This window comes from Caloenas nicobarica, chromosome 26 (assembly GCF_036013445.1).
Source record: "Caloenas nicobarica isolate bCalNic1 chromosome 26, bCalNic1.hap1, whole genome shotgun sequence".
Lineage (NCBI taxonomy): Eukaryota > Metazoa > Chordata > Aves > Columbiformes > Columbidae > Caloenas > Caloenas nicobarica.
The window spans coordinates 6,242,525-6,256,712 of NC_088270.1; the positions used below are offsets into that span (position 1 = coordinate 6,242,525).

The window sequence follows — 14,188 nt, forward strand, 5'->3', positions numbered from 1 at the left end:
TGTTTCTCCTCAACTCCAACCTCATTTTTTAGTTGCTGATGGGCTGAAAAAAAAAATAGGAGGTGAATGCTTTCTGCTGCGTCGTGGCCTGGTGGTCCTTCCAAAACCACGTTCTCCAAGGGCATCATTTTATTTCAGGTTTTGGTTTTGGACCTGAGGAACTTCGCATCCCAAAGGATGTGAAAACTTATTCCCAAAGGATGCATAAAACTTATTTCACTTTTTTTTTTTTTTGCCTGTGGGGATGTTCTGTGGCTCTTTGGTTTCCTCAGGTCCAAGTCCCTGAGATAACTCCAGGAGCCAATTGTATGAACGGGTTTTAAGATCCTTTTGGATCACCTGGGCAAAAAAAGAAAAGCATTTAAAGGCAGCGAACCAAATGCTTTGAGGGCTGTAAAAAAGCAGAATTCAATCCCCGCAAACTTTTCTAGATGTAATTTCAGGCAAGATCAAAGATGACACCAACCTACGGAAGGAAAGCTGCTCAAAATTCAACATTTATAGTCCAGCCGTCTCTGTGCTTCAGGGAGCCGGGATTAAATTTATTGCTAAATAAAACAAATAAGTCGGTGTTGAAATCTGCATACTTGTCGGCGAATTAGCAGAGCTCCCTCGTTATGATGGCTGCTTCTCAATTTGCATCGTTAAAGAGTTGTGACCATCTCTCCGCCAACATTCCCCTATTTTTACAAGGTGGAGCTTTAGGATTATTTACATTTTCTTTATTCCCCCCAGCCCATCCCCATCTCAACCGGCCGCCAGAAAACAGACTCCAAAGCTGGAGCTGAGTCACCTTAAACGTCCAAATCCTCTTTTCAAATAAAACTTTTTCCCCTGGAAATGCTTGCGAAAGGCTCAGTCGATGGGACGCTCGCGGAAACTTTGCGTAGAACCAGCCACAGGTTTATCACGCCTTGAAATTCAACATTTTAAAGGGGGAAGGTGGCAAAAACTCATGAAAATTTATATAATCTGCCATTTATTCAGCATTTTTCCTCTGGAAGGACCCCAAAATATCACCATTAACAGGGGAGAAATCCCATTTTTTCGAGTATTTTCGCACTTGATCCCAGCTCAGTCAGCGACAGGGAAAAATCCTTTTTTTTTGGCTTAAACTTCTTTATTATCAATCCTGCACAAGAAATAAACTTTAATCTTATTTAATCTTGCACGGGAAAACCTCCGGGGTTATCGACCCGTCCCAGCATCTATAATTTATTCTTAATACATCCTGGATTATCCCAAAATCTTTTAATTATATCGTTCCGTCGGTTTATCTATTAATAGTTGTCAAATCTGTGCAGCGTTACTTGTGTTAATTTGTGTGTCCGAGACGATTTTAAACACACAAAAATCGCGCCGTCGCCTTGGTGCCGTAAATCGTTTTGGGTCCACTCTTCTTATTCCCAGGAAAATCACATGTGGAGGTAAAAATAAATATATTTAGGCAGAGGAGTTGACCCTGGGGGGGATTTGAAGTCCCGTAAGTGGAGAGAAATGAGATTTAGTAGAGATTCTCCGTGAGAGAAATAGTTAAAATTTGTCTGAGCTGGGACAGTTTGAAGCAGCATCCTACTGGAAAGAAGTCCTAAATTTCATTTAAAAATCCCTTTTTAGCATCTTTCAACTCCCAAGCGGGTCGGACGTCGTCCCAGGGAGCAAACCTGCAATTTTATGCAGTGCTTAAGCCGGGCTCAGCCGCAAAGCTCAGCCTTAAGAGCCCAGCCTAAAACCCCGTCTTGTTTTTAACATCTCTCCTTTAATAATTTACTCGCCTTCGCCTTTATATATTTTTCAGCGCATCCCGTCACAGTTTTCTCCGGGAGATCCGACACGAGCAATAACGCGATCTTGGAAAGAGAATTGAATTATTTATGGAGGAGCAGTTGAACGCCGGAGACTAAACCGCTCGATTTGCTGTCATTTGTTTTCTCCCGCAGCCCGTTATGTAAAAAATGTAAATATTGCCAGTTATCCACGTCGCCGCGCTTGCCAAATGTTGAATATTTTAGCAAACTCGCTCTGAGCGCTCGGCATTTTGCGAAGGATCCGGCCGCGCGCTTTTGGATATGGGCTGATTAGTTCGCGGTAATTAGATATTTACGAGACCGACTTTGAGCGCGCAAAAAAAATATTCCGCCGAGATGCCTGCGCCCCGGTTTTGGGGGAGATAAATGACAAAATCGCCAAATTTTAAGGAGTCCTGGGTGAAGGGGGGTTAATTTCAGGGAGGTTTTCTGGTGATCCTGGATGTGGAAGAGGAGCCAGTTCAGCTGGGAAATCAGGTGTCTGGTTTTTAACGAGGGGTGATAATTAACCCCTGGAAAACGCTCTGCGGGGAAGAAGCGGTTTTGACGTTTGTGGAGGAAAAATCCACGTCCAACCGCTTTTCCTGGAGGAAAAAATGTTCTGAAAATGGCAGAGGGGTCGTTTTCACTGCTGGGAGGGGAATGAGGGATGAACTTGGGGTGCTCAGGGAATGAACTTGGGATGCTTGAGAATTGAAAATGGGGTGTCCGAGGAATGAACTTGGGATGTTTGAGGAGTGAATTGGGGATGCTCGAGGAATACGGGATGCTCGAGCGAACCTGGGGTGCTCAAGGATGAACTCGGGGTGCTCAAGGAATGAACTTGGGATACTCGAGGAGTGAACTCGGGATAATAAATGAAAAGGGGATGTCTGAGGAATGAATTTGGGATACTTGAGGGGTGAACTTGGGATGTTCAAAGAGCAGCCTTGGGGTGCTTAAGGAATGAACTCGGGATGCTCGAGGGATGACCTTGGGGTACTCAAGGAGTGAACATGGGATGCTCAAGGAGCAAACGTGTGATGCTCAAGGAGCAAACGTGTGATACTCAAGGAGTGAACTGGGGCTACTCAAGGGTTGAACTTGGGCTACTCAAGGGGTGAACTTGGGATACTCAAGGGATGAACTTGGGATACTCAAGGGATGAACTTGAGATGCTCGAGGAGCAATCTTGGGATGCTCAAAGTGTGAATTTGGGATACTCAATGAATGAACTTGGGATGCTCAAGGATGAACTGGGCATCCTCGAGGTGCAAACACAGGATGCTTGAGGAATTAACTTGGGATACTCGAGGGATGAACTTAGGACGCTCAGGGATCGAGCTTGGGATACTTGAGTGAATGTGGGATGCTTGAGGAATGAGGGATGGTTGAGAGAACTTGTGATGCTCAAGGATTGAACTTGGGATGCCTGAGGAGCAGATGTGGGATGCTCGAGAGTTGAATTTGGGATGCTCAAGGAACGAACTTGAGATACTCAAGGAATGAACTCGAGATACTTGAGGAATGAACTTGGGATGCTCAAGGAATGAACTTGGGATGCTTGAGGAATGAACTTGGGATGCTCGAGGGGTGAACTTGGGGTTCTCGCTGCAGAAGAACCAGCCCCGCATCAGAAGAACCCTCAGACATCGAGCACTCGGGTGTTTTTGACCATGACCTGAAATATTTTTTATGGGGTGGATTTTTTGGGGCTAAGAGAGGAGCAAGATTTTAAATTAAAAAGGGGGTTTTGCAAACGGCCACTGGCCCAGTGCTCCCAGTGCTCCCAGTGCCCCCAGTTCCCCCAGTGCCCCCAGTGCCCCCAGTTCCCCCAGTGCCCCCAGTGCTCCCAGTGCCCCCAGTGCCCCCAGTTCCCCCAGTACCCCCAGTGCTCTCAGTGCCCCCAGTGTCCCCAGTGCCCCCAGTTCCCCCAGTGCCCCCAGTGCCCCCAGTGCCCCCAGTTCCCCCAGTGCCCCCTGTGCTCCCAGTGCCCCCAGTGCCCCCAGTTCCCCCAATGCTCCCAGTGTCCCCAGTGCTCCCAGTGCCCCCAGTGTCCCCAGTTCCCCCAGTGCTCCCAGTGCCCCCAGTTCCCCCAGTTCCCCCAATGCTCCCAGTGTCCCCAGTGCTCCCAGTGCCCCCAGTGTCCCCAGTTCCCCCAGTGCTCCCAGTGCTCCCAGTTCCCCCAGTGCCCCCAGTGCTCCCAGTGCCCCCAGTGCCCCCAGTTCCCCCAGTGCCCCCAGTGCTCCCAGTGCCCCCAGTGCCCCTAGTTCCCCCAGTGCCCCCTGTGCTCCCAGTGCCCCCAGTTCCCCCAGTGCCCCCAGTGCTCCCAGTGCCCCCAGTGCCCCCAGTTCCCCCAGTGCCCCCTGTGCTCCCAGTGCCCCCAGTGCCCCCAGTGCCCCCAGTTCCCCCAGTGCCCCCAGTGCTCCCAGTGCTCCCAGTGCCCCCAGTTCCCCCAGTTCCCCCAGTGCCCCCAGTGCCCCCAGTGCTCCCAGTGCCCCCAGTGCCCCCAGTTCCCCCAGTGCCCCCTGTGCTCCCAGTGCTCCCAGTGCCCCCAGTGCCCCCAGTTCCCCCAGTGCTCCCAGTGCTCCCAGTGCCCCCAGTGCCCCCAGTTCCCCCAGTGCCTCCAGTGTGCCCAGCGCTCCCAGTGAAGCACACAAAGCGCCTGGGTGGGATTTTTGGGGTGCCCTCAATTTAAGGGGGGCGGGTCTGTGGTTGGAGTGTGGAGGGGTGGAAGGTCACTGGGTTGGCTCTGAATGTGGCTTGGGGGGGGGAAATGTCTTTGGGGGGGCAAATTTTGGGGGGGTCTGAGTGGTGCCCTGGGGGGCCCCAGGTGCTGGGGGGGCCCATTTGGGGGTGTCTGGGGGGGGCAAATATGGATGGAGGTAAATGTTTGGGGGCAAATGGTGCTCTGGGGGGGCAAATGTGATTTGGGGGGGCAAATGTGTTTGGGGGGCAAATGCTGCTGTGGGGGGACAAATATGGATGGGGTAAGTGTTTGGGGGGGCCAATGGTGCTTTGGGGGGCAAACGTGTTTGAGGGGACAAATTTGGGAGGGGACAAATGTTTGGGGGGGCCTGAGTGGTGCCCTGGGGGACACCCAGCTGCTGGGGGGGGCCTATTTGGGGGTGTCTGGGGGGGGCAAATATGGATGGAGGTAAATGGGGGCAAATGGCGCTTTGGGGGACAAATGTGTTTGGGGGGACAAATTTACCTGGGGCAAAAATGTTTGGAGGGGCCTGAGTGGTGCCCTGGGGGACACCCAAGTGCTGGGGGGCCCGTTTGGGGGTGCCCGGGGGGGTCCCAGCGCGCCCTGGGGGGTGCAGCACCGCAGGTGGGGGGGGGGGGGGGGCGGTGCGCGAGTAGCGCCGGCCAGCAGGGGGCGCTGCGCCGAGGCGCCGAGGGGGCGTGTCCGGGGGGGCGTGTCCGCGGCGGGAGGGGCGTGGCCTCTCGGCGGGAGGGGGCGTGGCCTGTGGGCGGCGGGGGGCGTGTCCCGGCGGCGGGGCGGGGCGGGGCGGGGCGTGGCGGCGGCGGCGCGGCGGGGCCGGGCGGGCGGGCGGGCGGCGAAGCGGCGGCCGCGCTGTCAGGCCGGTGTCGGTGTGATGAAGATTGGCGGGCAGGTAGGGCTGTCACTCACCGGCGGGGCCGCCGCGCGGGGGCGGGCGGAGCCGCGCCGAGCGCCGCGGACAAAGCGGCCCGGCCGGCGGGGCACGTGTGGCGGTGGCGGGGACACCCCCCTCCTCCCCTCTCCCTTCTCCATCCCCGGCGGTGCGGGAAGTAACTTGCCGTTCCCCGCCCGGCGCGGTGGCGCGGGCCGCGGTTGCAGCGTGTGTGTGTGTGCGTGTGTGTCCGGTGTCCGGTTCCCGACCCCTCCGTTCTTGCCCCCCCGCCCCGCTCCGGGCTGCCCTCCAGGCGGCTGCGGCTCCCGCGGTGACCCCCCCGGGCGGGGCGGCGATCCCGGGGGGTCGCGGTGATCCCGGGGGGTCGCGGTGATCCCGGGGGGTCGCGGTGATCCCGGGGCTTTGCAGCCCCCTCCTCCCGGTTACAACGTCCCCGAACCGACTGCACCCCCCCCCGGTTGCCCCCCCCCGCTTTGCCGGTTGCACTGCCCCCCCCGGCGGGTTCTCCCCCACCCCGGCCGGTCGCAAACCCCCCGGCCTCGCTGCGGTTCCCCCCAGCCGCTTGCAGCGCCCCCCCCCCCGCGGGTGTTCAACCCCCCCCCAGCCGGTTCCAACATCCCCGGACTTGCTACAGCCCCCCCCGGGCAGTCACAACCCCCCCAATCCTTTGCAATGCCCCCCCAAAAGGGTTCCCCCCCCCCCCCCCCCCAAGCCGGTTGCAACACCCTCTGCAGAGCCCGAGCGGTTGCGGAGCCCCCCGGGGGTCTGCAGCCCCCCCACGAGTTGCAACCCCCCCAACTGGTTGCAATTCCTGCCCCCCCCAGGGGCTTCTCAGCCCCCCCCCAAGCAGTTACAGTTCGGCCCCCCCCAGGGGGTTGCAGCCCCCCCAGCCACTTCAATGTCCCCCCAGGAGTTGCAACCCCCCCCCCCACCCCCAGCCCCAACCAATTGTAATTCCCTCTCCTGGGGGGTTTGCAACCCCCCCAACCGCTTGCAAACCGCCCCCCCCCAGGAGTTACAACCCCCCCAGCCGGTTGCAGTTCCCCTGCCATGGGTGTGCAGCCCCCCCTCCGCATTGCAACCCCCCCCCAAACAATTGCAATCCCCCCCGCCCCGGGGTGATTTGTATCCCCCACCAGCTCATTTTGCAGCCGCAAATTTTGCAAAACGGGGGCACCTTGTCTGCACCCCCCACCTTCCCCACACACCCCTTCACCTCAGGGTGCCCCCCCCAGCACCCACTTTTGGGGGGGACACTCAGACGGGGCTCAACAATACCCCCCCCCCCCTTCCCCAGCGCACCCACTTTTTTTGGTGCACCCACTTTTTTCAGTGCACCCCATTTCCTCAGGACCCCCCCGGCGCATCCGAACCGTAACAAAAATCCCTTTTTGCAGCTTCACAGCGACGTGGGGCGGGGGGGGGGGGTGTGTGTTTATAAAATAATTCCGATTATCAAGAATTTATTTAGAATTCGTTTAGAATTTATCTCGAATTTGTTTAGAGCGTGTTCAGAATTTATCTTGAATTTGCGTTGAATTTCTGTGGGATTTTGTGCGGCGTCGCGCGACTCGGGGGAAGTTTTGCGGGGGCTCCGCGTCCCCCCCCCGGCTCCGTCCCGCGTCCCGTCTCCGCTCGGGCTCTTTTGTTCCGGCTCTTCCCAATTTTTCTCGCTTCCCAGGATTTATTTTGTTTTTTGGTTTTGTTTTTTTTTTTATCCCTCTCCAGGAAACTCAAAACCCACCAGGAAATTTTCCAACTCCCAGATTAGATGAAGGAGCCGGGGGGGACACACACACACACACGGATTATTTTTGGCCGGGCCGTGGGGGCAGCTGTTGGTTGGGAGAGACGCACAAAATAAGAGGCGAAACCGTTTGATTTTGCTTTTTATTTCATTCATTTTACCTTTAAGTCCTCGAAATCGGTGTGAAATTTTGGGGAATTGCGCCTGCCAAAAGTGCTGACTCGGCGCATTTGGCATTGTCAGGTTGTGGAAAAATTTTTTTTTTTCCCTAACCTCCCCACCCCAAACTGATATTTGTTTTCAGTGTGATGCAGGATTTGGGTGAATTAATTGAGATTTGGATGATTTGCGTTAAAAAATAATATAATTTGGGGGGGTTTAAGCCGTACGATGGGATTGGGATTCCCCCGGGTTTATTATTTTTTTCCCCTCCCTGCTATTTCATTTAATTCCCCTTAATTCCTTCATTAGGGGCACAAGTTAATTGCCGGAGGTTAATTACGGGAGAGGTTAATTGGTGACATTGGGCAGGGAAGACGCTGCGCTCGCCGTCAACCCCAAATTGAATTTTTTAAGGTAATTTGCAGCCTTTTCCCCCCCAAAAAACAGCATTGAGAAGGTCACGTGACCCCCGGAATTTTCAAATTCAATATATAGAACTTTAGAAATGTCCCATTTTAGAGAGAGATGGGACATTAAACGTCCCCGATGTCACGGGACTGGGGGAAAATAGAGGCGAAAAGTGATGCTCAGCGTCCCGCCGGGATTGTGGGGACAGAGAGGAAATCTCCTTTTTTTTTGAGGAAATGTCCTTTTTTATTAAGGAAATTTCTTTTTTTTTAAAGAAAATGACCTTTTTTTAAAGGAAATCACTTTTTTTGCTAAGGAAATCGTATTTTTTCAAGGAAAACACCTTTTTCCTTTAAGGACATCTTTTTTTTTTAAAAAGGAAATCTCATTTTTTTAAGGAAATTCCTTTTTTAAAACCAAATCTCTTTTTTAAAGGAAATATCCTTTTTTATTAAGGGAATTTCCCTTTTTGAAAGGAAATCACATTTTTCTTTAAGGAAACCACTTTTTTTTAAAAGGAAATCACATTTTTTTAGGGAAATCACCTTTTTTTTAAAAAAGATGAATTCACTTTTTTTAAAGGAAATTCCTTTTTTTTTAAGGAAATCTCATTTTTTTAAGGAAATTGCCTTTTTTTAAGAAAGGAAATCACCTTTTTTAAGGACATCTCCTTTTTAAAGGAAACCCTTTTTTTAAAGAAAATTGGGGTTTTTTTTTCTTTAAAGGAATTTCCCCGTTTAAAAAGCAAATCACCTTTTTTAAAGGAAATTTCCTTTTTTTTAAAGGAATTTATCTCATTTTTAAAGGAAATTGCCTATTTTTAAGAAAATTGCCTTTTTTTTAAGGAAATATATTTTTTTAAGTAAACGCCCAAAGTTGGGAGGAGCGAGTTTGATCCCACGCATGAAACTCGTCCCCGCAACGGGGCAAATTTGCATTTTGGGTGATTTTTTTGCTTTTCCACTGAACTTTTAAATCACTTTTCCCTCCCCCCCGTTTTTTAATTCACATTTTTGGGGATAATTTGGCCCATTCTCCATCAAATTTCCTATCCCACCCGCCATCGAATATCTCGATTCCCAAAGAATTTTCGCCGCCGCCGCCGCCACCGGGGGCGTTAGCAAATTACCGAAAAAATTAAATTATTTCCCGGCGTCGTTAATCGGCTCGTGAAGGTGCCGCCTCAAAATACTAATCCACAGGATGGGGTTAGACCTTTATTTTTTTTTGCCCTTTGCGTGTCCAAAAGGGAAAATTAAACCCTCTTCGGGCCCCACCTGGGTGGAAATTCGTGTTCGGTGAATATTTGGGAGCTTCTGGTGCAAGGTTTTGTATTTGATTTTATTTGTTAAAGACAAAAAGGGCTTTTTTTGCGGTGGGTGCTGCTCTGGGGGGGCTCGTGGTGGTCGACGAGATGCAGATGATCCCAGGGAGTGATGGGGTGGAGGCTTTGGGAGGAGGATGAGGCTTCGTGGGAACTTTTAAAGTTTAATTTAAAGTTTAATTTTAAAGTTAATTTTAAAATTTATTTTAAAGTTTTTTAATTTTAAATTTTATTTTACTTTTAATTATATTTAACTTTATTTTTTATCTTATTTGATATTTTAATTTTCATAGAATTGTGGCATCACGGCTTCACTTAGGTTGGCAAAGACCTTTAAGATCATGGAGTCCAGCGGCCACGTCTGCTATAAACCACGTCTACAGCTTTATTTGTTATTGATGGTTTTATTTGTCATTTTAGCCTTTATTTTAATTTATTTTTTATTTCTAATTTTATTTTTATTTTTTATTGCAGCCTTTAGCTTATTTTTAACTTTAAATAATTTTTATTCTATTTTTATTTTTTATTTGTCAATTTAGTCTATTTTATTTTATATAATTTTTATTCTGTTTTAATTTTTTATTTGTCATTTTAGTCTTTATTTAGTTTTCTTTTTTCTTTTTTCTTTTTTCTTTTTTCTTTTTTCTTTTTTCTTTTTTCTTTTTTCTTTTTTCCTTTTTCCTTTTTTCTTTTTTCTTTTTTCTTTTCTCGTTTTTCTTTTTTCTTTTTTCTTTTTTCCTTTTTTCTTTTTTCTTTTTTCTTTTTTCTTTTTTGCATTTATTTTTAAATTTTTATTTTAGATAAGTTTTATTCTCTTTTAATTTCTTTTTTGTAATTTTAATCTAAATTTAATTTTAATTTCTTATTTTAATTTTAATCGCGGCTTTTTATTTTAAATTTTAATTTTATTTTTTTATTTTAGTCTTTATTTTATTTTTTCTATTTTTGTTGACTTTTTCTTAGCCAGTTCTATTTTCCTTTCTGTGCCTCCACCAGCCTCAGTGTCCCCGTCCCCCCAGCTCTAACCAGGCTGGAAAATCCCAAATCTCCACCAAAAAGCCACTAAAATTCCAATAAAAGCCCCAAACCAGATCATCCCGCTGCAGTTCTCTGCACCTTCCACCTCTGGGCAGGTTCTCCCGACTCCTGGTTTCCTCACTTTCCCCCAGAAATCCCATCCAGCCCATGCCAACAATCCCATTTCCAGCGGTTTCACAACTTCCTGGTTATTTCATCCCGATTTTCTATTTTATCGAGGGCGGGTTTGTGAACCGAACAAGGTTTGGAGCAGGAGAATCCCCCTTTGCCCTTTTTATTTTCCTTTTTTCCCCCCTTTTTCTCCTTTTCCACTTTTTTAGTATATTTTCCTTTTCCTTTTTTTCTCTTTTTTTCTCTTTTTCCTCTTTTTCTTCCTTTTCCTCTTTTTTCTCTTTTTTCTCTTTTTTCTCTTTTTTCTCTTTTTTCTCTTTTTTCTCTTTTTTCCTTTTTTCCTTTTTCCTTTTTTCCTTTTTTCCTTTTTTCCTTTTTCCTTTTTTCCTTTTTCCTTTTTTCCTCTTTTCCTCTTTTCCTTTTTCCTCTTTTCCTTTTTCCTTTTTCCTTTTTTCCTTTTTCCTTTTTCCTTTTTTCCTTTTTTCCTTTTTTCCTTTTTTCCTTTTTCCCTTTTTCCCTTTTTCCCTTTTTCCCTTTTCCCTTTTTTCCTTTTTCCTTTTTCCTTTTCCTTTTTTCTTTTTCCTTTTTCCTTTTTCCTTTTTCCTTTTTTCCTTTTTTCCTTTCCCCTTTTCCCATTCCCCTTCCTTTTTCCACTATTTCCCCCTTCCCCCTTTTATTGATTTTTCCCCCTTTTCCCCTTTCCTTCCTTCCTTCCCCCTTTTCCCCTTTTTTCTCTTCTTTTCCCCTTTTTTCTCTTCTGTTTTTGGCTTTTTCCCCCCCCTTTTTCTCCTTTAATTTCTCTTTTTTCTCTCGTTTTTTACCCCAGCAAAAAGACTTTTACCCGCTTGAGTTTTTGGGTTTTTCTCCCTGTTTTCTCTTTTTCCCCGCTTTTCCAGCCCTTTTCCGCTGCACTGAACGAGGTCCATGAGCTGAACCCCTCCAGCTCTTTTATTTTATTGGCCACTTAATCAACTCGTAATAAGTAATTAGAAATAATCAGTGCAGAGGTGACGAGTGGGACCCCAATTATAGATAAAATTATTTTAACAGCCCCCAAAAATCTGGATTCTGAGCATATTAACTTTTCTTGAGGAGTTAAAAAAATGATATATTTTAATGTTAGTTTATTGCTATTATTATTAAATTTTATTTATTGATTTATTTTATTATTTTTATTTTTTTATTATTATTATCTCAACCAGTACGAAATAGTAATAAATAGTAATAATTAAGTAATAAGTAATAAGAAGACAAAAAGAATAAATAATAAATGGGATGCTGGTGCAATTTTAAGGGATACTGGGGCCATTTCTGGGGATACCGGTGTATTTTTAGTGATATTTGTGCCATTTTGGGGATGCTGGTGCAATTCTTGGGGATGCTGGTGCCATTTTTACAGATAATGGTGCAATTTTAGGGATACCGGTACAGTTTTAATGACATTTGTGCAATTTTCAGGGACGCCGGTGTAATTTTAGGGATTCTGGTGCAATTTTTAGGGATATTTATGCAATTTTCAGGGACGCTGGTGCCATTTTTAGGGATGCTGGTGCAATTTTTAGGGATGCTGATGTACTTTTAATGATATTTGTGCAATTTTGGGGATGCCGGTGCGATTACTGGGGATACTGGTGCCATTTTTAGGGGTACTGGTGTAATTATTGGGGATATTGGTGCCATTTTTATGGATACTGGACCGATTTTTAGGTATAATGCTGCAATTTTTAGGGATACTGGTGCCTTTTTGGGGCTACTGGTGCAGCTTTAATTATATTTGTGCAATTTTGCGGATCTTTGTGCTGTTTTTAGGGATTCTGGTGCAGTTTTCGGGATCCTGGTGCCATTTTAAGGGAATCTGGTGCAATTTTAGGGATCCTGGTACCATTTACTGGTCCAATTTTTAGGGATACTGGTGCAGTTTTATTGATATTTGCGCAATTTTGGGGATGCAGGTGGAATGTTTTGGAATGCTGGTGCCATTTTTAGGGATGCTCATCCAATTTTCGGGATGCCGCTGCGATTTTATCGATCCCGCTCCAATTTTCAGGCTTCTGCTTCACTTTTTTGGGACACTAAATCATTCCCCCTTCCCTGAACCACTTCAAAACCATAATTTTGGGGTTTTTTTCCCCATTCCTCCGGTTTTCATGTTCCCACCCCAAACAGCCGAAGGACCCGCTGATAGTATTTACACTAAAACCCCTTAATAAACCCCGCTTTGCAAACCCCCTAATAAACTCGGCTTTGCAAACTGCCCTAATAAACCCTGCTTTGCAAAGCCCCCTTAATAAACCCCACTTTGCAAAACCCCCTTAAACTCCGCTTTGCAAAGCCCCCTAATAAACCCCGCTTTGCAAAGCCCCTTAATAAACCCCGCTTTGCAAAGCCCCTTAATAAACCCTGCTTTGCAAAGCCTCCTTAATAAACCCCGCTTTGCAAACCCCCTAATAAACCCCGCTTTGCAAAGCCCCTTAATAAACCCCACTTTGCAAAGCCCCCTAATAAACCCCGCTCTGCAAAACCCATAATAAACCCCGCTTTGCAAAACCCCCTAATAAACCCTGCTTTGCAAAGCCCCCTTAATAAACCCCGCTTCGCAAAGCCCCCTTAATAAACCCCACTTTGCAAAGCCCCTTAATAAACCCCACTTTGCAAAGCCCCCTAATAAACCCCACTCTGCAAAACCCATAATAAACCCCGCTTTGCAAAACCCCCTAATAAACCCTGCTTTGCAAAGCCTCCTTAATAAACCCCACTTTGCAAAGCCCCCTAATAAACCCCGCTCTGCAAAACCCATAATAAACCCCGCTTTGCAAAACCCCCTAATAAACCCTGCTTTGCAAAGCCTCCTTAATAAATCCCGCTTTGCAAAGCCCCTTAATAAACCCCACTTTGCAAAGCCCCCTAATAAACCCCGCTTTGCAAAGCCCCCTAATAAACCCCGCTTTGCAAAGCCCCCTTAATAAACCCCGCTTTGCAAAGCCCCCTAATAAACCCCGCTTTGCAAAGCCCCCTTAATAAACCCCACTCTGCAAAACCCATAATAAACCCCGCTTTGCAAAACCCCCTAATAAACCCCGCTTTGCAAAGCCCCCCTAATAAACCCCGCTTTGCAAACCCCCTAATAAACCCCGCTTTGCAAAGCCCCCTTAATAAACCCCACTTTGCAAAACCCCCTTAAACTCCGCTTTGCAAAGCCTCCGTAATAAACCCCGCTTTGCAAAGCCCCCTAATAAACCCCACTTTGCAAAAGCCCCTTAATAAACCCTGCTTTGCAAAGCCTCCTTAATAAACCCCGCTTTGCAAAGCCCCCTGAATAAACCCCGCTTTGCAAACCCCCTAATAAACCCCGCTTTGCAAAGCCCCTTAATAAACCCCACTTTGCAAAGCCCCCTAATAAACCCCGCTCTGCAAAACCCATAATAAACCCCGCCTTGCAAAACCCCCTAATAAACCCTGCTTTGCAAAGCCTCCTTAATAAACCCCGCTTTGCAAAACCCCCTTAAACTCCGCTTTGCAAAGCCCCTTAATAAACCCCACTTTGCAAAGCCCCCTAATAAACCCCGCTCTGCAAAACCCATAATAAACCCCGCTTTGCAAAACCCCCTAATAAACCCCGCTTTGCAAAGCCTCCTTAATAAACCCCGCTTTGCAAAACCCCCTTAAACTCCGCTTTGCAAAGCCCCTTAATAAACCCCACTTTGCAAAGCCCCCTAATAAACCCCGCTTTGCAAAACCCCCTTAATAAACCCCGCTTTGCAAAACCCCCTTAAACTCCGCTTTGCAAAGCCTCTGTAATAAACCCCGCTTTGCAAAGCCCCCTAATAAACCCCGCTTTGCAAAGCCCCTTAATAAACCCCACTTTGCAAAGCCCCCTAATAAACCCCGCTTTGCAAAACCTCCTTAATAAACCCCGCTCTGCAAAACCCATAATAAACCCCGCTTTGCAAAACCCCCTAATAAACCCTGCTTTGCAAAGTCTTCTTAATAA

The 14,188-nt window shown here is 47.6% G+C and overlaps 1 protein-coding gene across 3 annotated transcripts in view; it reads left to right on the forward strand.

The window, feature by feature from the left end:
- The first annotated feature begins 5,326 nt into the window (after positions 1-5,326).
- PKNOX2 (PBX/knotted 1 homeobox 2) overlaps positions 5,327-14,188 on the forward strand; it is a 94,976-nt gene continuing 86,114 nt past the window's right edge. The window contains exon 1 of one of the 3 annotated variants that reach the window (XM_065652166.1): positions 5,327-5,407. The gene's annotated coding sequence lies outside the window, so the exon portion shown is untranslated. Of the gene's footprint in view, positions 5,408-5,460; positions 5,565-14,188 lie in introns of those variants that run through there. The other 2 variants (XM_065652168.1, XM_065652167.1) reach the window with 2 other exon arrangements.